Below are 7,912 nucleotides of genomic sequence, written 5' to 3' on the forward strand. Positions count from 1 at the left end.
TATTTTGTAATGGCTCCAGGCTTAGCTGCTGATGGTACATAGAAAAGAAACAGTCACTGAAAGCAGCCAAGCAATAATGATGATGGCTCAAAATCTTTTGAGACTTTGTACCTTTAAATCTCTCAAGAAACATAAGGCTGGCTAGATTCTTGATAATGTTGAAGACCCCTTAAGCCCCTCTCACTGGTAAACAGCTGTAAAAGTTAGCAGATCCTGTCACTATGGAATCTCTCGGTTGAGGAGGAGTCCTTGAATATGATGGAGTACGTATAAATGCTCTGCATCACCATGTTAGAACATTTGGCATTGGGGCCACACTGACATGGCATGACAGAATGGAAATATCTGAACAGCATTGCTTCTCTGGGCTTATGGAAGGACCTCTTGAAGGTGCTTCTTTCTATAAATGTTATAGGGTTTGATTATAATCATGTGTTTTGCTTTACCCTATAGCTCCCACAGTTCAATGATTTCATCCCTATTTCTGTTTTAGGGCCTTTGATCAAACAAATGCACTTAACCTACTACCACTTTGACTTTCAATACTGTTATAAAGAGCCTAGGACTTAAAACACTTACCCTGGAATTGGGAGACCCAACTCTTAATTCTTTCCTCTGCCTGAGGGCATTGCAATTGTGCCACTGTTGAGAAAAGTATTCACTGCACTATGTAGACATGCCATCTTCTTGAAGCCTCCACAGGTATCCTTGTATGTCATTACATTGTGTCATGTAGTGGTACTTTTAATAGCCAATAATTATCAAAAATAAAAAATAGAACGCAGAAGAGAATAGCTTAAGAACCTTCTTGTTTTCCTCCTTGTGCATCAGCAAAATTGCTTTTCCAAACCTTTTATGCCGTTGAAACCCACAAACAGCAAATAAAAACACTTTCAGAATCCTCAGCTCAATTCTGCAGCTGGCTACCAGATTTGCTGAAATAATTAAAAACTTTAATTAAATAATGTAAAGCTGAAAACAAAGTCTTTGCATTTGGTTCTAGCTTTTTAACACACCCACAGGACACAGGGACACTAACTCACGCCATGGGAGTTTATTTGCTCCCTTTGTAAGGAGTAAGGCTGTAGATCTGAAGATCCGAAGTACGCATTTAATCTAAGCTTCATTAAAGCCCCCTTTGAATGTTTACTCATCACCAATTCACTTATAAATACAATTCAATTGGCTGCCTGCCTTGCTGTCTCAGATTTTAACCATCTTCCCACCCCCACCTCCTCATGGCTGGATATTATTACAGTCTTACACTGGACTCTGTGTACTCAGTAAGAAGACAACAATTCACTTTTTGGAATTCAAAATGGCCAAAAGTTTAAGTCAGACTGTGGCTCGTAGCAAGTGGCTGCTTTTCCTTCAGAGAAAACTAGCAAGCTATCCAAACACCAGCAGATGTGCAGTTATAAATCAGTAATCAAAATGTACCCTCAACAGCCAAGTACATTACTGTATGTATCCATTATATCTTGATAATCAAGCCCTTTATGCTGCCTGACATGTCCAGTAGGGAACATTCATTCTCGTGTTGAAACTACCTTCTGTGGCTGTACTCCATCACTGGAAAGTCTTCTGCTGCAGCAATGTTAGGCAGCCTCAAGTTCCTTCTATCCAGGTACCCTGCAGGTAGCCAGGACAGATCCACCATCGCAGATGAGATGTAGGGTGTTAGGCAGACAGAGGAAATGGAAATAAATTCAGATCATGTCCCCTTACAGTTTCATTGGCTGGGTGTTTATGGTGCACCCAACAATGTTCCCTGGCATGTTCAATGGCCTTCCCTGGCACCGGTACGTGTGAACAGTACTGGTGGTCTATCAGGATAAATAGAAAAGTTCAGTTTTAATATACCAAATACCTTTCAAATAAAAGGAAACTATTAGGGCTATGTGAAACAGCACCATTTCGTTTGACTTCCATTTCACCATTTTGATGGGACAGTTTTGAAAGTACTGTTTCGTTTTGTTTCATCGAAACTGTTTCAATGCTGTTTTGATGTTTTGCCCATAGACTATAAAGGGGAAGCATGAAACTGCTTACAACTTTGGCATTTCTTGCCTGGTTTGGATGAGACTTGTCGGGAAGGTAGCCCCTTCTGAGGGCATGAAGCCTGCCAAGTTTCAAGGAGATAGGTACACAGGTTTCTGGGAAACTGCACCTCAAACTGTTCAAAGCAAAACTTGTGACACTTGCTGGTAGCAGCAGCCTCATGTCGTCTGGTTGGCAGATCTGGGAGCCTACACCCCCAGGAGGGCCGTGGGGCTGTGCTGGACTCCTCCTGGGGGTGTGGGACTCTGGATCTGTGTGCCAGGAGGCTGCTGCTGCCAGTGACTGGAACTGGGCACAGCCTGCACCCAGTGCCAGGAAGATTGATGCTGCCACTGGCCTGAGGCAGCAGCGACAGCCTCCTGGCATGTAGATATGGGGGCCTGCGCCCCCCAGGAGGAGTCTGGCACAGCCCCACAGCTTTCCTGGGGATGCAGATCCCTGAATCTGCTTGCAGGATGACAGCATGCTGTCATTGCCAGCTGGGCTAGTGGGAGCACCAATCTTCCAGGCACTTGGCACAGGCTGCGCCCAGAGCCAGTCCCAAGCCAGCAGCAACAGCAGCCTCCTGTTATCCAGTGCACAGATTGGGGTCCCGCACCCCTAGTAGGGCTGCAGGGCTGTGCTGGACTCGCCAGATGACAGGAGGCTGCTGCTGCCAGCTAGGACTAGTGCTGAAGACAAGTAAGCCCGGCTTTGAAACTCGAAACGTTTTGAAACTTTCAAAACTTTTTGAGTGCCCTTGTTTTGTTTTGAAGCTGTTTCAAAGGCTTTTGTTTCATTTCAATTTTGCTGTTTCAAGCTCAAAATGCATCAAAATAGTTTCAAAATGAAACACCTGGTGAAATTTCGCACAGCCCTATAAAATATAACACAGTTGAAAGGACTGAACTTTATTAAAAGCCATATTGGCTAAAGGTAAGGCATCTTGGACAAGGAACTTTCATCTTAAACTACCCTCACTAAGATAACACTCTGTGTACCATACTTCACTTTCATAAGGGGAAGGTAGACCTCCTTTTGCACTCCCACTCCCCCACACCCATATCTCTATGAAGCCAGAAGATTGATTGCTTTCTGTTCACCTCTGTAGAGTGTCTTTGAGGCTGTGAGGTGACCTGGTTCATATCAGATGACTTATGTGAGCCCATCCTCTCTTTCCTTTCCTTTGCTGTCCCTTTACTTTCTGTCTTTGCTGTAATGGGTTTTTGAATGAGTTCCTAACTTTTCTTCTACAGCTTTCTGGCTTGCTTGAGGCGTCTGACTTTTCTCTATAAGTTGGCAATGGAGGTACTGAACATGAATTCAGTCCTTCCCGGCCTTACACTGCTGGTTCAGAAGGCTGACTGTCTGGCCTTCAAAACTAATGATTTTTAAAAGTATAGCCATCCTGGGTAATAGCAGGTGCCTCAGCTACCTTTTCTGCTTAATGGATACTATTATTTTTCATGGATAACAAAGCTGAAGTTCCTGATATGGTGAAGATCCTTTCAGAGCTATTCACTTCCGAGAGCACAACTGGAGGGGCACAAGCTCAATGGCCCTGGTAAAGGTTGCAATAGAAGAACCTAAATAGAATGGAGAAAATACAAAAAATGCAGCCAAGGGAGTGACATTTGGGGAAGCAGTGCTGTTTGAAATGGATCCTTGTCATCAGAATCATAATGGCCCTGTCTGCCTTCCCTTGTTACCATGTTTGTATGCTAATATTATTAAGGCTTGGTATTGCTGCCCTGTTGAAATAAATAAGGGTGACTACAGCGATTGACTCCAATCTCAAGAGTCCTGCTGAAGCTAGCTGAAATGTGTCTTTAATATTTTACCACATTACTCAAAAAGCCTTTTTTACTGCTCCAGCCATCCCTTCCAAATGTTCTCTTCAGCTGTAGCTGACCACAGGGGACTGTTCTCATTTAGTTCTTTCCCAAACCAACATGGTTTTAGCCCTGCACTTTGTTACCATGTTTAAAGGTTACCTGCTCTCAAGCATTGCACTATGAAATGTAGGCTAGTTTAAGGAAGACTAAATATGAAATAGGCCCATAAGTTGTAACACCTTGTTTTGCCCTGGATATTTTTCACAATTTTGTCTTTTTCTAACTGAATGTAGAATTTATTCAATTGGATCAGTAACAATGACTCGATGCAGGCATACACCTGAATCATAACTTGCCAATTTGGCTCTCTTTGATTCAGATGTAGGCTTCTTAAGACTTTTCATTGTGTTCATTGGAGTAACACACACTCTATTGTGTGACACATGGAGCAACAGAGCAGGAATGACAAATTTAGGTTCACTTGAAAATTAAACAAAAGTTTCTGCTATGGAATGCTGCAGGCATGGCCCATGCACTAATTAACTATCTTACCTGGGCCGTATCCCATGTTTTGAGAATAAGTGTTCTACGCAAAGGCACTGGCCAAGTCTCCCAGTGTTTCTGAAACGATGTCAAATCTATCAAACCTAAAGCTTAGGTGATATTGTGCAACCGACCTTTGTAAGCCACTCCTAAGAGTAAGTTCCTTTCGCTGTGTAATTTGCTAACTGTATTAAAATATATATAACAGGAGATGTAGAAAACAGCATGTGTGACCTTCTGACCTCACAGCTGCATTCAGGGAATCATATCCTTCAATGATTTATTTTATACAAATCTGCATTCAGTTAATTTTTTAAAAATTTATTCTGGGCATTTGCCGAAATTAGTCAGATACAGAGCGTCTTCAATGTGTGCTAGCAATTGACAAACGGCTTCAATAGGAATGAATGAACCTTATTTCAGAGAAAAATGAGTTTACTTTATTTTCTTTAGAACACAAATATTGTTTGGGCCCATAAAGTCTCTTAACACTGTGAATATGGTAAATATGTCATTCCTAGGAGAGCTTGGCTGATGTTCTTTGAATGTCACATTCCATGAAATAGAGGTTCAGTGAATCATTCTAGTTTGTTGGAGCAGCAAGGATTTTTGGGATATCTTTGGTTGAACCAACTGTATAGTTGGGAGAGCTACTGGAAAAGCTTTTGGGCAACAAGTGCCCTTTCTCATGTCTAAGAAGCCAGTTATACTGTTAAAACATGCATCTATTATATGACTGGGGGTGCATCTACACATGTGCTGGACTGTGCAGTTGTTACTGTGCAGTCATTTAGGACTTGCTTAAGCAAATACTAAATGTCTGTGCAGTAACTGGTGTTACTGGTCACGGCTCGTGCCCGCCAATGCTACATTGCTGTAGCAATGACACTGCTATACCCTGCTAAAGGAGATAGGCACCCAAACCCCTTTACATTTCAATGGATTATCTAACTGTCCTTTGGAACCATTGAAGATCCCAGATGACAAAGACATGAGATAGACACAATGATTTATGTTGGTGTAAATCCTAAGTAGTTCTTTTGATTTTAGTAGACTTATGGTACTTATCAAACTGGATATGGTTGCAACATACAATACACAGCTGATGTTTGCTTGCATCCCTTTCTAGTTTGATAATATAAAATGTCCCTAAAGCTAGAAGATTGAAAATGAGAACTTGAATTAACACTCTCACAGGTTTGCTTCTCTTACTCACCTACAGGACTGTGGACATCTAACTACCTGTGACTTTGGTCCTACTCCTTATGAATAAGTAAGGTAGGCCAAACCTATATGTTTCCAATGTCAGCTTTCTGGTTTGCTAATGATCAATGAGGTGGATCCTATTCTTTTCAATGTATGTTCTCTCTTTCCTAAGTGCTGCCCAGTGATGATAACTGGATCCTCCAATAAGTCCTTTATGGGCAATGCTTAGTTCTTGTGTGAATACCCACTGAAGCCAATGCCTACACAAAGTCCATTGCAAAGCTGACACCTAAGAGCTTAACCACTCATCACTGAACATGTTTAACAACCAAGCACTGAGGCCCCTTATTCCTTTTTTATCCATCTGCTTCTCTAGGTAGATCATAAACTTAACTGTCATGTCATTTTAAGGTGATTCTAGGGGGAAAGAATAAATATTTTCAACATCAATGTTGTCAGATACTTGAGCTCTTGCTTTATACACTACCTAGTAAAATGAGATAGTTCAAATAGTGTGGGTACAAGAATGAATGTTACGTGGTTGATAAATCATGCAAGGAATTCACTATCTATATATTTAATCTGAATTTGTTAACACTGGCAAGATAAAGGTCATTTTGATTTCATGCCAACTCCTGAAACTGGGACACTGTTCAGAAATTCTGGGTTTCTGTATCCAGCTGCATACATGTGCCTGTTATCTAATACTTTAATTGCTAACAAAACAGTGGGCAGCAGAATGTATACTGCTCTGTGTCAATATTTAAGCAGAACTTATACTTACAGTTCAAATTTATTCACCTTAGAAAGGGATTTTTGCTTCAGTTGAATAAACGAGTAAGGCTAAAATCAAGGCTACAGCATGCCTTTTTTGGTTTGTCTCAAAATGTAACCAAATGGGCAGACAACATCTGTGAGCTACAGTCCTTTATTTCCAGGCCAATTCCAAGGATGTTTTCTGATACTTCAAGAATAGTAGGGTATGGATGGACAAAATATACAAAATAACATACAGACTAAAACTGTAACCCTGCGTTACTTCTCCCAATCCAGTGCCGAGTTATCCAAGAAAGAATTAGGAGCAAAACTGCTGATATAAGTTAGTCCATAGACGAGATCAAGGTTTTATAAGGTTTTCAGTTCTCATTAGAATAATTTTTGCCTATCATTTGTCCCCCTTCTTCTAGGTCTCCTGTTCCTCTTGAAGGGGTCCTTTTTTTCAACTTCTTTTTAAGACAAGAACAATAGGCCTGACCACTAGGGCAACTCAAAGTAAATTAAAGGTTTACAATCTTTAGAGTCAGGAAAAGCTTTTTTAGTACCTCCTTTGAACTTGTAGTGTTCAATTATTGGAAGTAGACATAGTGTAGGAAATATGGGTTTTTAGGAAGATAGGGACTCTGCTACACATTTAAATTACAGTGGATAAAAACCAGCTCTACAGTTGTTACACATTTTCGAGCACTAACTTTATAGTTGGTTGGCTCTTTTTATACCTGCATGATCATTTTTATGGTGTAATAATTTGGATGTGTAGCTGCTCTAAATTTATTACATAACAAATTGCCTGTCAAGAATGACGGAGGGGAGGGGGGATGGGAACGGTGCTCCAGGTCTGCTCTGCTGTTCCAGGTTCGGTCCTGCTCTACCCACCCCCCCCTGCTCCTGGTCTGGCCCTGCTGTACGCCCCCACTGCTCCAGGTTTGGCCTCACTCTATATCTTTACCTAATAGAAATAAAACAAAGTTGCAAACTAAATGTAACGTATCATATAGTCTTACTGCATATACCAGGGCTGTAGAAATAAAGGAATTTAGATGCCAAACTGCTGCTTATAACACAGATCTTACTATTACCTTAAAACGTTTAGCATTTATGCACATAAAACCTATTTTAAGCACAAGAAATGTGCAAAAGGTGCACGCATGAAATATAAGGAAATACAAAAAGGTATCCGAAGACCAGAAGAAGAGGCAGTGTGCTGCGAACTATAGGTTTTATCCTGCTGTGACATGTATGCACATGCTAGTGTCACTTGAACTGCTGTCAAATCTACAACTTATTTGAGATACAGACCAGAACTAATTCTGGATCTAATTCTGTAGGGAGGATGGAGCCCAAGAATCTTTAGAGAGGCAGCTCTACTATTCATGGGGAAAAATATTTTTGAGGGGAGTAAGGTTGAAGCTGTCAATTATGGAAATATAAAGTAGGGGAGAAAATGAGTTCAAAGTATCTGTGCTAATTAACCCACAGCCTGAGAAGTATTTAAACTGTGAATGTGGAAG

Source organism: Alligator mississippiensis, chromosome 6, assembly GCF_030867095.1.
Source record: "Alligator mississippiensis isolate rAllMis1 chromosome 6, rAllMis1, whole genome shotgun sequence".
In the NCBI taxonomy this organism is placed as follows: domain Eukaryota; kingdom Metazoa; phylum Chordata; order Crocodylia; family Alligatoridae; genus Alligator; species Alligator mississippiensis.